General features: G+C 34.5%; 1 protein-coding gene and 1 long non-coding RNA gene across 2 annotated transcripts in view; one reads left to right on the forward strand and one right to left on the reverse strand.

The window, feature by feature from the left end:
• The window catches only part of LOC131846252 (prominin-like protein), a 107,156-nt gene that overhangs the window by 19,922 nt on the left and 68,904 nt on the right, over nucleotides 1-18,330 (forward strand). The window lies entirely within an intron of this gene.
• LOC131846254 (uncharacterized) lies at nucleotides 5,542-7,217 on the reverse strand. The gene is made up of 4 exons (XR_009357672.1): nucleotides 6,978-7,217; nucleotides 6,391-6,517; nucleotides 5,932-6,066; nucleotides 5,542-5,750 (listed from the first exon to the last, which is right to left on the reverse strand). It is a non-coding gene; the product is annotated as an uncharacterized LOC131846254 (long non-coding RNA).

An 18,330-nucleotide genomic window follows, 5' to 3' on the forward strand; every position in this document is an offset into this window, starting at 1 on the left:
TATTTTATTTATTTACGGTTTACATTACAAATTTACGGTTATTAACAATCAAACAACATTATAATGAGCATGTTGTACCCACATGTACACCAAATTATACATGCTAAGTTTTAAGTGCACACTCAGCAAGCTTTGGACGGATGGTCTAATCAGTCAACACTCAGACCAGGTGGACAAACAAACCAACGGCTGTTCAGTCACGCGCACCATGTATATTCTTTATACACACATAGGAAAAACACCATGTAATGTAATGTACAAGAGTGAGATTATCTGTAAAAAAGAAACTCATATAATGATTCTAATAAGGTTTACAACACTTTTGATGAAGAAAAATAGTGCCCTCTCCCCTCACTACCCCCTTTCTTTATATATATTTTTTTCTCGTTTTGGTGGTTGAAAACCAGCTGTATGTTCACATCGGACATACAATAAAGCTGAGTGGAGCCATTTCAGTGCCTATATGGATGTAAAAAAATATTATTTTATGTTTCTTTTTAATTATCTTCATTTTAAATTAATTATATTTATATACACATTTTTTTTTTTTCGTTTGTTTTTTTTTATATTGTAACATTGTTGAAAAGCACTGAATAAATATTTTTTCTTTCTTTCTTCTATAAAATACATTAATCAAGTGAAGCAAATATTGGAACTTCTTAATCTATTTGAGCTTTCAGCAATTATAATAATAACAAGCTACTCACCCCGGCTTCGCACGGGTGTACATGTATTATATATATAAACCTTCCTCTAGAATCACTGTCTATTAAAAAACCGATTCAAAATTCGTTGAGTTCTAAAGATTTAAGCATACTTAGGGACGGACAGACAGCGACAGCGACTTTGTTTTATACTATGTAATGATGATAATAATTTTTATTTTTTACAATATAAATTGTTCCCTGGTACCTAAACCAAATAGAAACTCGTATTTTAGAAAAAGAGATATCTTCCAGCAAATCTAGATAATGTTATATATATGGATAGTGTATTAACTAGAATAGACATATATACGTGTATGTATGTGTATATATATGTTGAGTTCAACTTGCCTTGTAGATCCGGACGGACAAGCGACACGGCCCACTTTATTAGTAGACCTTTCTGACGCACACACGCCTCTGCAATATAAAAGCAGGTAAATGGCAAATGATTCAGAATTATTAATTCTACTGAGTTAGTTGTTACCTCTTAAATTATTGATCATGCATTGTTTTTATTCGAAGGCACATGTAATGAACTAGAGCCCGTACTTACTACTGTATCCCACGAGCATTACTTTTTGCGTATTTATATAATGACTAGCTGTACCCGCGACTCCGTCCATGTGGAATTGAACTTTATTTTTCTAAACTAAAAGAAGCCTAACTTACTCCTTATTACATCAGCTACCTGCCAATAAAAGTCCCGTCAAAATCGGTCCAGCTATTTCAGAGATTAGCGGCAACAAACAGACAGACAAAGATTGTTATATTATTGTAAAAATGTTATTTTGGTGTATGTACCGTATTTATATTCAAACGTATGTAGTAAAAAACGGTTATTTCAATATTACAAACAGATATTCCAATTTTATTTATATGTATCGATGTATAGATTTCGGTGTAGAATTGTTTTTTAATTGATATTTTAGTGTTTTTTGTCTGTACATAAATTAAAATGGTGAATGTTAATATTCATTATGATTATCGCATGCCTCTTACTTGTTATACTGTAATTATTATATAAAAAAAACATCTATTCAAAAGAGTAACACACAAGTTTCTTGCTCATTCTTCTTGTGATGAATCTGCATTCCGAATGAGTGGTAGAATCAAAATATGACTATTCAAAAGTGCTTGTAATGAGTTTATTTGAATAAAGATTATTTCTAATTCTATTTCTTACTATATTATAATAAATCGGGCTGATACATATATGTCGTGTCTGTACTGCACTAACCACAGTGGTTGGTCGTCTGTTGCACACAATCTACGGAACTCGCGCCGGGTGCTGCGATGCGCGCACGCACGTTTCGGGGTCAACACCCACGCAGTACGTACCAAGATCAAGCCGGCGCAAATGGTGCGACACTTAGCAACTGTTACATCATATTTACCGTATATGTTTAATATGCATTTAGTGAAAAACTGCTAATTTTAAATTCACAACAGATTTTCTATTCTATTCTATTCTATTCTAGAGAGAACAGAAGATTTAATTTGAAGAAATGTCTATAGAAAGTGTCCTTATAAAAGTACCTTTAGGATATATCCTTACTGCCTTACTTCCTTATCCTTACTCCTTACTCCTTACTAATATTATACATGCGAAAGTAACTCTGTCTGTCTATCTGTCTGTCTCGCTTTCACGTCAAAACTACTGAACCGATTTAAATGAAATTTGGTACACATATAATCTAGAACCTGAGAAAGGACATAACCTACTTTTTAATCCGAAAAAAGGGTTGTAAGGGATTGAAAGCGGAGATTAAAGGTTATATGGAAGTATCGATAATTTACGCGGACGAAGTCGCGGACACATCTAGTCTAAATATATATAACTTAAAGGTGACTGACATAGTGATCTATCAATGCACAGCCCAAACCACTGGACGGATCGGGCTGACATTTGCCATGCCGGTATGTTATGACGTAGGCATCCCCTAAGAAAGGATTTTGATAAATTCCACCCCTAAAGGGATAAATTAACGCGAACAAAGCCGCAAACAAAAGTAGTTTCTATTCTATTCTACTATGTAATGATGATATAGTCATACAAATTACTAAATTCACAAATCTGGATTTTCTGATCGTTTTTTTAGTATTCATATTAAAAATATTATGTCTGTATATTAAATACTGTTTTTGAAAGATCAAAGGTTAAAAAATAGTAACTAATTCGAATGCAGTTTACCTTCAAATGCAAATGTATGACAATCGAATACAATTGAAGTGCGGACTCGTATATCTTTTGGATAAGATAATGTGCAAGTTAGTTCGAATATTTAACTTAAAATTCATAGCGCTGACAATGTTATCTGATTGAACAGAGATTAAGTGCGTAGCGGTTTCTATGTTGATTGTCGCATGCCTAATCCTTGTTAATGTAAATAAAAATAAAACAATTTTATTTAAAAGACCAACACACAAATTTCTTGATTTCTTCTTGTGATGAGTCTGCATTCCGAATGTGCGGTAGAATTAAAAAACTTGACTATTAAAAAGTGCTTATATTAAGTTTATTTGAATAAAGATTATTTCTATTTCTATATCGTCGCTTAAATAGAAAAATGATATTTTTCAAAATTACAAGCTACAATTGCCTCCTTGTATATAAGTCAATTAAATTAACCACGCCGTCTTAATCATTATCTAAATACTTTTAAAATGATATACAATACTTGTGTATAAATTTAAAACTTTAAAGGAAAAAATAATTCAAATAAATAAAAAAAAAACTTTAAATGCTTGTCTTGTAAAAAATGTACATTTTGAATAGTGCCATTTTTCTATTTAACCGAAGGCCTAAATGAGTACAGTTATGAGTCAACTAGGTTTATATTACGTGGTCCCGTAAGTGAACAAGCTAGGACAGTAAAATCCAAGATTTACGACGGCCGCCAGTAAAACAGACGATAAATATTAATTAGACTGGTAGCCGATTACAATTTGAGACGAGCAATATAATTTTATGAATAACTAGCTGTACACGCGACTTTGTCCGCGTGGAATTTAACATTATATTTCTAAAATAAAAGTAGCCTAAGTTGGAGTAACTTAAGCTACTTTTATATATTACATCAGCTACCTGCCAAAAAAAGTCCCGAACAGACAAACAGACAGACAGACAAAAATTTTTAAAAATGTTATATTGGTGTACGTATCGTATTTGTATACATATACATGTAGTAAAAAACGGTTAATTTAATATTACAAACAGACACTCCAATTTTATTTATATGTATAGATAATGTGGTAAGGTAATTAACTATTAATGTAAATAAATAAATAAATAAATAAATAATGTAGTAGATGCTAACGATAATCAATGATTTGGGCCTGAGCTAACCGATCATACATCAGTTAAGTGTGATTCCTATACCGACCCCCCAGGGGTCTATGACTAACTGCAAGGGGTCTACGACAACAGTCATCTTGTTGTTTTTACTTTATGTTTTTAACACTAAACTTTACTACAGTTAGAAATTTACAAAATATACCAGGGGGCGTATTATGAACTCTTTAAAATCCAGTCAGTTTCCAGGCAGTTCAGTTTACGGCCTTAAACTGAATTGTTCTTTTTCGTATTATGAGGGTCCAAATTCAAACCGTATTCTGCCTGGATAGTTTGTCTCTGGCTGGTTAGTGGATTTTCTCGCGCTGCGTTCGGATACGCATACATTCGTTGCAACGTTAAGTTGAGTTTTTGTGTGTCTCTTTTTGGACAAAATATTAATTAAATAAATGTAAATTAAATATAGAAAACAGTAATTAAGATACAATGGTAGAATTTGTGTAATATACAAAAATATTCCAGACAGTTTTATTGTCTTTTTTAATAATTCGGATTTATTTGTAAAAAATATTTTCATTGTAATATCCAAACGAACTTTGTGCATCTACTTAAAATTCCGCGCAAAGTACAATTTGAAACTTAGCCTTTCCATGACTTTATACGCAAGTTAAATTTAATAATTCAATTATTGTGAAAAATATACCTAATGTAACGTAAGTATTCCTAACATTTTCTTAGTAATGTTTTTTTAAAATGATGCAAATATTTAACTGTTTATATTTGTATATTTATCTAACTAAATTGTAGATCACGGACTGAAACCCCTCGCCAACGTCGTGTATCGTACCGGTAATTTAAAATTATATGGGATTTTTAAAATCCCATAGGGAAATGGCAAGTGGCTTTAATAAGTCCGCCCAAGAATACCATACCAATCGCTTGTGTGAGGACGTCGCTCAACAATTAAACTCCTTAGGTAAAGGGGCTTTTAAAGACTGGAAAGGATTGTCAAGTTTAAGTGTTATAAGGTAACCATCTGAATTTTAATTTATTTCATTTAATAGGAATCTCAGTAAAATCTGAAATACATGTATCTATGCAAATAAATTGAAGTATCTGTTTGTAATTTTGAAGTTCACCAGTTACAACAGCTTTTCAGTAAATGCATACATATATAAGGTAAGATAAATGACATTAAAAAAAATATATTTGTCTGTCCGTTTGTTTGTTCTTGCTAATCTTTGAAACAGCTGGACCAAATTTGAGGGATACTTTCACTGTCATATGTAATGAGTTGTGTAAAGGAGTAACAAGTTGCTTTTATTTGAGATATTTTATTTATTTTAACAAAAACTAGGTATGCCATATGGACAAAGTCATAGGTAATAACTAGTATATAATAAAATTATCATATCCCTTTAATTATAACTACCAATAAAAGACAAATAATGTACCTATATCATTTATTATAAAAACAAATAATTAAAACATTGACCTATTAACAATATTATTATTTATAAAAATAAATATTCAATTTCTTAGTTCCACAACTAAACAACATGGGTTTGTCTAGCAGCTAGACCTTCATTTAGTTCTCTATAAGAACTCAAAGTACATGTAGGCATCTAAATCTAGAAGCCCAATTGTGCTCTCAATGATATTCCATGTTCTTACAGTGTAATATGCTTCTTGTGGTCCTGGTATAGCATTTGAGATGGGAGTATACTTCTCTAAAGCATATCCTGGATCTCCTAAAAAAAAACAACATATTATATACTATAATATTAATATTTATTTACAAAAAGTATTATTTCATTAAAAACACAGCACAATAACTGTTGGTGCTGATAAATAACTATGTTTCTAAATTACTGAAGTTTAGAGCTTAGATGTAATGATGTTTGTAGTTTCATAATAAAATTTTGTGCTTACCAAGTAATCATAAGGATTTATTCCAGCTTAAGTCCTCTAGATGTTGCTTAATGCCTCTGGTTTGCCCAAATGTCATGAGTAGCTCCAGTTCCAGTTGGCATCCACACTTATAATCTCCATGTCAGCATTACTAACCTAAAATTTATTTCCAGATTAATTACATAAATGAAGATTATTTGAAACATAAGAGAATAATTAATAGATAAATATTATTTGAAACATATGAGATTAATTACATGGATACAGATTATTTGAAACATATGTCTAAGTGTTATGGTCATTTAATATTTAAGTAAACAATTTATTGTTAGTATATAAGTAGCTTTAGAGATGTATAATCATTAACATATTTTGTATGTCTAAAATCTTGTTTATTGTTAATTTATATAATTATATTAAAAAAAGATATTAAAAGTGCTTATATTATTAAACATGTCTTTTAATTTATATTTCACTTACCAATTATATATTTAATGAATGGTATTGTTTTCTACAATAATATCTCTTCTTAATTTACAATGGGGTGGCATGTGTACAGTCAAATACAGCCCAATACACCCAGCATTCCAAATTCCAATTATAAAACCTAAAATATAATTAATTTAATTTAATTAATTGTCCTCGGAGGAAAGTGCCGGAGAGACTGCACATCATCAGACTGTTGCATACTTGTATACTTGCTTTCTAGGCTTTACTTGTATGCATACATTTTACCATATATATTATCACTATATCATATGGTATGGTACATGGTACTCATAGATGTATTTGCAACAATAACAGTTGCTAATTGTATAGAAATAGATACCTTTGAATATTTATTATCTATCCTTTACTCAGATGTCCTTGGAATTTTATATATGTATTTACTTTTGGATGTTGGGTAAATGCAATAAATCGGTTATTTGCCATTGGCTGTGCTAAAGAATGAACAGCAATATCACTAATAGGCCGTTGATAAATATGCCTGTAGCATAAATAATAATCCTACTAAAACCTGACATAGTCAGCTAGTGATTTAGTGAAATAATTACAATACATTATACCTTAGTTTCCACTGGTAGGTCTGTAAATTTCGATGATACCGGCATATGAGTTCGCACGCATATTACGCACCAAATCTTTATTTAGATTATAACGTTTTCTAAATTGTTCATTTTTATTGGATTGGTCGCGTAATCGCCGTCTTTTCACTTTCCTTACTTCTTTTTCGTAGGGTGCACACATTTCCAAAAACTCCAATACTTCGAGTTCATCACACATAATTAAAATTAAAACGAAACAAAAACAATAACTGCACAAACATATTTTAAACATAATAAAAACTGACATAGAAATAGAAATAATAACCAAATTACAATAATGAAGCTATAAATTAGAAAACAATTCTATAAAAGCTAATATGAAGCCACCGTAAACTGAATTGTTTTTAAACGGTCTTTTTGACAGTTGTGTCCGCTTAGATCTGTCAAATGAAACGCTCATAATACGAAATAGCCGGTCAGTTTTCGGGCAGAAGACGTTCAGCTGTCACGTGACCGCTGACTGGCTGGCTAATAGCGTTCGTAATACGAAATCGCCAGGCAGTTCAGTTTAAGCCGTAAACTGAATGGGAATAAGAGTTCATAATACGGCCCCAGGTAAGAATGGGGGTCTACCCAAAACAGAAAAATATGGCAAGGGGTCTACGACACAAGTTTCTCGCACATTCTTCTTGTGATGAGTCTGCGTTCCGGATGAGCGGTAGAATAAAAAAATGTAACTATTCAAAAGTGCTTATATTAAGTTTATTTGAATTAAGATTATTACTAGCTATTCAAAGAGGGAACGCTGCCTGTATCTCCGGAATTTTGCCTAAAGGGACCCCTTTTAATAATATATTTTAGTTATTGTATTATATTTTTTAAGCTTTTTAATTTTAGTTGTAGTTGTATAAATGATATAATTAGTTTAGTATTGTTGTCATTTGAATCAGTTTTTAGATATACATAAACAGCAAAATAAGAATAATAATGTTACGACAGAATAAAAGATTATTTCTATTTCTATTTCTAAGATTATAAACTTTTGTCGAGTCAAGTCGGGAAAGCGAAAGTAACTTGTAATCTCATTAAATATAATACAATGTATTGTTAAATTTAACTATTGTTTGAAATGAGAGTTCTTCTATTATTTGTTGAAGACCCTGCAGAGGTCGTACAATGTCGGCGGATGTGTGTCTGCCGCCGGCGTGGTGAATGTACCGTATCCTATGGCTTGAGCCGAGGTTCGAACCCCTAGCGGTGCCCTCAGACTAAAGTCGTATCCGTCAGGCGGGAGTTGGCCTTTAGTCGCTCCATAAGTCCTTCCGCGGGTTTGGAGTGCTATCTGCACTCGCCCCCGATCGTCCGGTGTAGCTGTAAAGGCCAGCTGCGGCCAACAGTATTAGAGTAGTCTGAAAAAAAAGTTGTCTCGCGACTGCAGCGATCTCGTGACGCCGACCGGCTGTGACATCCCACGACTATTGTTTCATTGTATAAATTGCTACATTTAATTATGTAAAGTAAGTTTTATTATTATAATGGTTAGGTACATTATTGTTCTATGCGTTGCGTAATTTTTGTCAAATACTTTTTTATAATGAGATTTGGTTGAATAAAGTCACATAACTCGCGTTTCCAATTAATTTTATATTTGTTCTTTCCCTGAATGCAAGTGAAATACAGTGAATTTAGATAAAATTTTGCGTATTCTACTAGGTTATCATAATATCTTGGCAGTTTGTTTGTGTGACAGTGATCGCAATTCACGGCCAACGCTACTGATAAGATATTGACGTGTAACTGTAGTTGTTAACGCAACGTCACGAAGGCCGCCCCTCGCTCCACTCCTCCCGCCCGCTCCCCTGTATCGCCATCACTGATAACAATAGCAATACTGCTATCGGTTTATGCTTGCCTAGTACATTTTCAGGAGGCACGTCGTGGAAAGCGTTTTTCAATGCTACGCGTTCACGTAAAACGAGATGACGATTACACCGTTTCAGCGGCCGGTTACGTCACGAGGTGTCGAGATCTACGTTCACTTGCCAAATATTTTGATACGAAATATGTACATTGCAGCGATTGGTACTTTTGTTGGGTTTGGAACAACGCCAGATTTCGTTGAAAGTGCTTCCTTCTGCTACTCTATAAAATAAAAATAGTAGATACTTATGTCCAGCTGATTACATATCACGACAACATGGCCTGTTCAAAATATTTACGTTGCGTGTGAATGTAACAACGCTCAGCTGTTACCGTAATAACTAACGGTTAATAACACATCGGTATTATACTCGAGACTACTGTAATTATATTATTGCAGAGTTTTTTGTCTCACATAATGTCTCTATTGCGGAGTGGTATTGCGAAATGGTGGTTCCATAGAGAACTTTCCTTTGTCTCCAACTTGTCAGAGCTGTGCCAAATAGTTGGTCTCTATTCGGGTGGACAACAGGGCCGTGTGTCCCGCATTCATGGAATTGGGTCGCACCTGCACTGCGGCGCCCGAAGCCCTAGCCCCACTCGACCTCTTTCGTAATCGGTGCATTGAGTTTAGTGTCCTTTGATGACGAGTTGCCGAAATATCTATTAATAGTAGGTCTTTTACAGACTCTTATGATATGTCAAATCTACCGTCAGTTAGGAATGATTTCGAGCTGAGAATAACTGACAAGAAACTCAGCTCGTATTCTTTTCAAATAAATGTTGTACATGTTTATAATAATACAGATTCATATGTTCGTTTGTTTCATTACAGCCTGGTGTTTCTTTCTATTCATCGTGAATATTCACTTTTACATCATAAATAGTTTTATCAGCGTTTGAGTGGAATTGAGTAATTTATACTTAGACTTATATAATATATATTTATACTCTTGTGATATGGATTGCATAAGGTACTCGATCTCTATTTACAATGCAATTTTTTAAATTACTTTACTTTTTTATGCTTTGTAGTTAGAAAGCAACTCAGAATAAGTATCATCACTACATAGTATGAATCGACAAAACAAAGTCGCTGTCGCTGTCTGTCCGTCGATATGTATGCTTAAATCTTTAAAACTACGCAATATTGAAACGGTTTTTGAATAGATACAGTGATTCAAGAGGAAGGTTTATATATATAATACATGTATACCCGTGCGAAACCGGGGCGAGTAGCTAGTCTCATATATTTTTTAATATACGATATCTTTTATAATTGTTTTCTAATGTTCAAAAATGAATGTAATTGAGATTAAGCTAACATTTCATTATTTGAGGACTTTTTGCGGCGTTCATAATTTTGCCGTCCATTAGTGAGCTCGGGATCTTCATCAAGATATATGGCGATATTGTCTATTGCATGTCAGAAATGACTAATGTGTAGACCTAATATTATGTTAAACGATCTGACAAACCACATTTATCCAATAAATTTCATCTCATTTCATTTTAAATATTACTTAAGTAAGTTTAAACTCAAAATTCATAGCGCTGACAATATTATCTGATTGCACTAAGAATGAGTGTGTGGCGGTTTCTATGTTGATTATCGCATGCCTCTTACTTGTTAGTGTATATTTTTTTATAAAAAAAACAGCTATTCAAAGAGCAACACACAATTTTCTCGCTCATTCTTCTTGTGATGAATCTGCATTCCGAATGAGTGGTAAAAAATATGACAATTCAAAAGTGCTTGTATTGAGTTTATTTGAATAAAGATAATTTCTATTTCTACTAAATTCAATATAGGTTTTGTGATCTTAGTAGTTCATATAAACCTTCAAATTAATACTGAACGTTGAACTGGTACTATATAAATATAAGTTCTTGGAATTGATATTGAATAGTTTGTTATTTCAATATTAATTCTAGGAATGCAATTTCCTCTTCAATTGATTGTACAGACGCAGACTAATGCCATGCAGATCGTTATTGGACGTGGCCGCGTGCGAAAATATTCGCATTTGCACATTAGTCGCAATATGTCGACTAATCTGCCATGTGTCCGGAGCGAGGGGAGCTCGAAGGCTAAATCAATTGGTCCCACCGATGGTAGCAGTTAGCGTAACTATACGGTGCCCGTTTTGCAATGCGTCTGCCACTCACTGCTCGCGTTAGATAATTCTTAACAATATATTACCATTTTTCTATACTGCGATGATGGTACGACCCATATTATGGTAAATGGTTCATCATCATCATCATCATCATCGCAGCCCGGAAGACGTCCACTGCTGGACATAGGCCTCCCCCAAAGATCTCCACGACGATCGGTCCTGCGCTGCTCGTATCCAATGCCTTCCAGCGATCTTGACCAGATCGTCGGTCCACCTTGCTGGAGGCCTTCCCACGCTGCGTCTTCCGGTTCGTGGTCGCCACTCGAGGACTTTACTGCCCCAACGGCCATCTGTCCTACGGGCTATGTGCCCTGCCCATTGCCACTTCAGAGTCGCAATTCTTCGGGCTATGTCGGTCACTCTGGTGGTAAATGGTTACCGTAGCATATTACAAAAAAATGTATCTATGTATTTATATCAGTTGTCTAGTACCTATAACGCAAGCTCTACTAAACTTGGGACTTGATGGCGCTGTGTGAATTGTCCTGAGATATTATATTATATTATACTAGCTGTACTCCTGAAACACCAGGCGTCTTATTACAAAAAATCTGTTAAAACTCGGACGAAACGGGGTCTAAGTGATCGTGGTTTAAACCATTCCTAAAGTTAATACTTGGAATAAGCCGAACATTATTATGAATCCAGATCTAACAGAGGACTACTTAGTATTACAGTTAATTCGTTCATTATATATCTATCTAAATATATATAACTCAAAGGTGACTGACATAGTGATCTATCAACGCACAGCCCAAACCACTGGACGGATCGGGCTGAAATTTGACATGCAGGTAGATGTGATGACGTAGGCATCCGCTAAATAGGGGATGAAAGTTTGTATGAAATTTTGTCAATTTTAAACCGATCGGGCTAAGACTTTGCATGCATAAAGCTACTATGACGTAAGCATCCCCTAAGAAAGGATTTTGATAAATTCCACCCCTAAGGAGATACATTAACACGAGCGAAGCCGTCTTTTTAACTTAACGTCTGCCACTCAGCGCTCGCGTTAGAGAATTCTTAACAATATATTATCATTTTTTTCTATACTGCGATGATGGTACGACCCATATTATGGTAAATGGTTACATAGTATGGACACCTGAAACACCAGGGGTGTCACTTGCGCGTTCCCGACCATTGTTCATGCTCAATGTTTTCTAAGTACATTTTGTAACAGATACCTGGAAACGCTAGGTAGCAGCAGCAGCTAGGTAGCAGTTTCCAGGTATCTGAATCGCCTCACAGCATTCTCGCCATATATCTACATTATTACTTTAATAGTATTAAAAATGAATAGTGACAATTGAGTTAGTTACAACTCTTTCTCATGAATAATTGAAATATAAGTGTGTCTTATTTGGATCTAAGATTATATTAATAATATCTAATATATTGCCTGCTTCTTCATCCCAGTTTTATTGTGTATGATAATGGAATGATGCACCCGCCTGCGCTAACGGTTTACGCTGGCGGGGCACCAGTGGAGGATGATAAGATGATCATGAGGTCAGATCAGTTAGACCATCGTGAGAAATTCGCGAGGCATTTATCACGATGGTTTCCAGGAGAAACCGCGTGGAGGTGGACCTAACATTGCTAGTAATGGGGATTACTAGTTCCCATTACTAACAATCCCCTTCCCTCCACTTCATCCCAGTTGAATTTAACTTTTTTTATTAAAATAATCAGTCATAAAATCTTCGAGTGAAAGTCCCGTCAAAATGGGTCAAGCCGTTTCAGAGATTAGCAAGAATAAACAGACAGATAATTACTATAGCAACTTGAGAAATGGCCATTCAAAGAGGCAACGCTGCCAGTATCTTTGGGACGCTGCCTCGATGTGCCGCGTTAGATTACAATGATTTGTTTTTATTGTGATTGTTGATGTATGTAATTACTTATTGTTTACTAAATAATGTGTATATTACGATGACAAAAAGCACAATTACCAAAGCACTGTAATAACGCCCTTACCATCCCTGGATTTCCACGATTATTTCAAGACTAAAATTAGCCAAATCGGTTCAGCCGTTCTCGAGTTTTAGCGAGGCCAACGAACAGCGATATATAGAATAGAATAGAAAATCATTTATTCAAATAAACTTAATTTAAGCACTTTTGAATGGTCAACATTTTTTTAAATCTACCGCTTATTCGGAAAGCTGTCTCATCACAAGAAGAATAAGCAAGAAACTTGTGTGTTGCTCTTTTAAACAATCCTTGTAAGTTCACATTTTACAAGTCGAAACGTGTAATTTATTAGGGTCAAACATAAATATACAATAAGATTAAATCAGTCGTAGTGATAAGAGCAGACCAGCCGCTACAAGCAGCACTCGTTCACGAGTATGACGGATGAGCCAGCCATCACTGCGCTCGACAATATTTTAGGGAGCCCAATGAATGGCTACCTCTAAATTTAACAGTGTTTTCTACAATATTATGCATATATTATACATATAAACCTTCCTCTTGAATCACATTATCTATTAAAATAAACCGCTTCGAAATCCGTTGCGTAGTTTTAAAGGCATACATAGGGACAGACAGCGACAGCGACTTTATTTTATACTATGTAAACAGATATATGTAAGGCAATTGACTAGAACCGCTATAGGGTTAATAAACGTCTATTATGAATTAGGTCACAGCGATGTTGGTATCGTGTATCGTGATCTCCCGTTTGTACGACCAGTCAGAACACGATGGTGTCGCAGTCACAGCTGCGCCCCAACATCTGGGTCGGCCGCACTTGCACAACTCATGCGCACGTTCTACCACGTCATCCGCTCCTCCACTGACAACTAGTCAATGAACTTTGAGCAACTACACAGATAATATATCGTTGTTTTAGAATAGAAAATCATTTATTCAAATAAACTTAATTTAAACACTTTTGAATAGTCATAACAATTTGTTTTTTATCTACCATTAAAATAGAAAAATGACATTTTTCAAAATTAGAACCTGGAATTGCCTTCTTTTATATAAGTCAATTAAATTAACCACGCCGTCTTAATAATTATCTAAATACTTTTAAAATTATATACAATACTTCTGTAAATCTTATCTTATATATAAAATTCTCGTGTCACAGTTTTCGTTCCCATACTCCTCTGAAACGGCTTGACCGATTCTCATGAAATTTTGTGAGCGTATTGAGTAGGTCTGAGAATCGGCCAACATCTATTTTTTATCCCCCTAAATGTTAGGGGTAGTCCACCCCTAATTTTTTTTTTATTTTAAGGCAAAACAACGTTTGCCGGGACAGCTAGTAATAAATAAATTTAAGACAAAAAATAATTTTTAAAAAATTAAATGCCTTTTGTAAAAAATGTACACTTTGAATAGTGTAATTTTTTTATTTAACCGACGATAGATTTATTGATTGCAGTTGCAGTTGCAGATGATAAAAATATAAAAATACTTTTGAATAGTCATAACAATTTATTTTTATCTACCACTCGTTCGGAAAGTTCACACTTTACAAGTCGAAACGTGTGAATACAAACTACCAACCAGCACTAATTTATTAGGGTCAAATATAAAAACACAATAAGATTAAATCAGTCTTAGTGATTAGTAGACCAGTCCGTACAAGCAGCACTCGTTCAGGAGTATGACGGATGAGCCAGCCATCACTGCGCTCTACCATATTTTATGGAACACATAGCTGCCGTACACAAGGGCGCCATTTATCAGCAGAGTGGATTTGGTAATGTTTCACGAGTATATGCTGATTGTGTGCCGAAGTGCGATCAAAGCGGTCAACGGAGCGTCTGTACTACGCTATCTGGTTCATTGGGTTATAGTTAAGCCGACTACAGTTACGCCACGGTCATTCTCCTGCTCTCCGATGATTCATGATCTTATCCCATACAATAAGAGACTGTAATGTGTGAACGATGTGGTCCATAATCGAGTGCTAGCAGTTTCCAGTATTGTGTCGGAACGTCGACTGGCAGTTACGTTGCCTAGCGCTCACTCTCGACAAGGCCTTGAGTTCGATTACGGAATGTATTGGCAGTTATTGTTTAATTTCTATTTCGGTAACTCGTATCTATAAAGTTTAATGTTAATTGAAATGTATATGATTTGTTTTATGAATCCTAATATTTTTTTGCCCTGCACCAATATACAGCGTCATCTAGTCCCTCGTTAAGTAGAGGTTTTTTTTTCGGACTAGTCTAATGCTGTTGGCCGCAACTGGCCTGTACAGCTTCACCGGACTTTATGGGGCGAGTGCAGATGGCACTCCAAACCCGCGGAAGGACTTATGGAGCGGCTGAAGGCCAACTCCTGCCCGACGGATACGACTTTAGTCTGAGGGCACCACTAGGGGTTCGAACCTCGGCTCAGGCCGTCGTAATTTCGATCCCCGTTTGAATTGGACGGGGGATCGATCGAAGGGGACAGAGCTTGTGTTATGTATACTAGTTAATTGATATAAAATGTTTTGTAAATACATTTATATACATAGAAAACACCCAGACCGGTACAGTCATACTCATGAATACAAGACTTGGTACTACTTTTGGGGAATCGAACCCGCGATCATTGGCAGTAAGGCGGTATGCTAAAGTCCACCGAGGCCGTTATGTTTAGTTTTCGCGTATTATTAATTTGAATGTGTCAAGTTAGCCTTGATTTGTAAATTTCGCCTCTCCGTTTAGTAATACCACTTCTATACATATAAATAAAATTGGAGTCTCTTTTTACTACATGCATATGAATATAAATACGGTATATACACCAAAATAACATTTTTTACAATTTTAGTCTGTCTTTCTGTTTGTTCCGGCTAATCTCTGAAATGGCTGTATCGATTTTGACGGGAATTTTTTTGGCAGGTAGCTGATATAATAAGGAGTAACTTAGGCTACTTATTTTAGAAAAATAAAGTTAAATTCCCCGCGAACGAAGTCGCGGGTGCCGCTAGTTTAAAGTAAATACACAAGTAAGAAATACACTTTTTGTGTAATTATCTTTTAAAAACTTCCACGTTTTATGACGATTAGACTATCCTACACAAACTGGATTTTATTTCGAGTATTTCTACCCGTGTTTTGTGCCTTGATATCTTATCATTAAACACTTGGCACACAATAATAATAATAAATATTGTCAATCTGTAACATATAAATACTAAGAAAAGGTAAGTACAGTATTGTTATTGATTTATACGTAATCTTATCATAGCCCCTACAAGACTAACGCAAGGCACGTGTCTTGATCCACTGTAATCTGTAAATCTGTAATATCTTCGGAAATATTCATTTAAATTACATGCCGTAAAGGGCTATATTGATGTATATTAAATCGACAATGTAAAAACATAAATTGATGTACGAGTTTTATATTATAAAAATATATATGCTTATTGTTCACTTCGTAAATACGCCATTTTTCACAAAATGTTGAGATAATGGGTGCCAATTGGTATTGTGAATGTATTTATAACAATATAAAATATCATTTCTTATAACTCAGGATAATATACTATAGCCTTTTGTGCCCTCTTACAACAAACTCCCAGAGTATGTACTCAATTTGCCAGAAAAAAATTCAAATGTGTTATAAAATATTTACTTTGTAAAAAAGCTTATTATAAAATTAAAGAATTTATAAACGATAATAATGTATTTGTAGAAAATATCTAACTTAAAATTCATAGCGCTGACAATGTTATCTGATTGAACAGAGATTAAGTGCGTAGCGGTTTCTATGTTGATTGTCGCATGCCTAATCCTTGTTAATTAAATATAAGTAAATCATTTTTTTTTTAAAAGAGCAACACACAAGTTTTTTTCTTATTCTTCTTGTGATGAATCTGCTTTCCGAATAAGCGGTAGAATAAAAAAACTTGACTATTCAAAAGTGCTTATTTTAAGTTTATTTTAATAAAGATTATTTCGATATCTATTTCTTAATTTTAATTACTCTATAAATATAAATAAATAAATAAACCTCTAAATTTATCAGTGTTTCTCTACAATATGCAACAACGACTTTGTTTTATACTATGTAGTGATTAAGATTTTTTAAAAGTAGTTTAGTAGCAACGCAGTTGTTGCGGTTTCTATGGAAATATAACTTGTTAGAAGTCTGTAAAGACCCTCTCTATAACCTACATTTGTTGAACAATTGTGTACACCCTTCTCAGGTCTCATGGTCACTCCGAACAGCACGCACACATCATCTGCCTCCCCATCCATCGGCCCTCCCCAATGCATTATCAATATAGCTATTGTAATATATGGGTGTAACCAACTAGCAAGGGTACCGTATAACGGGGTACATTTCTAAGTACATATTATTATCATTACATAGTATAAAACAAAGTCGCTTTAGCTGTCTGTCCGTGCCTATGTATGCTTAAAATCAGGGATATTAGGGAGCTCCGTAACCGTATCCGAAACTATCGGATATCCGATATAAAAAAATATTCGTAACCGTAATCGAATCCGAAATAACAGTTTCGGATAATATCGGATAGGGGCGCAGCCTAATTGAGACACGTTATGTAACCATTTTATTACTTAGCTGTTTGTATTTTACTTTGAAATTTCGTAAAAAATAATATCCGAAACTAACGGATAATCCGAAATAATTTCATATCCGCATCCGTACCCGTATCCGGTATAATAATCATCCCTATATCCGAAACCTATCTGTATCCGAAATTTCATATTCATAACATCCTTGCTTAAAACTTTAAAACTACGCAACGGATTTTGAAGCGGTTTTTTTTAATAGATAGATTGGTTCAAAACGAAGGTTTATATATATAATACATGTACATCCGTGCGAAGCCAGGGTGAGTAGCTAGTAATATATAAGCAGAAGTGAGTAATCCACAAAGTAAGTACATATTAGCAAGTGGGAGTGACAATCGAAGTGTGTGTTTGTTTGCTATGAACTTATACCTCCGTTTGTGCCAGCGGACCTTTCACACATCCATTGTTCTCTCCCCCATGTTTTCACCTGTGTACACTCACAGGGGGACCTATGGCAGACATACTGTACCTATACTTGGCTAACACACACTTGCACTTGGAATTAAAGTAATAATTTATACCAGTTGATTGACATATTGTTATGTAACTAATTAGGTGTTTATTTTTACTAATATAAATACAATTTCTAAAATAAAAGTAGCCTAAGTTACTTCCATCAGCTACCTGCCAATAAAAGTCCCATCAAAATCGGTCCAGCCATTTCAGAGATTAGCCGGAACAAACAGACAAGACATAAATTGTAAAAAATGT

The sequence above is a fragment of the Achroia grisella genome, unplaced genomic scaffold (assembly GCF_030625045.1).
Source record: "Achroia grisella isolate CSIRO2021 unplaced genomic scaffold, CSIRO_AGI_Agris_v1 utg509, whole genome shotgun sequence".
Taxonomy (NCBI): Eukaryota; Metazoa; Arthropoda; class Insecta; order Lepidoptera; family Pyralidae; genus Achroia; species Achroia grisella.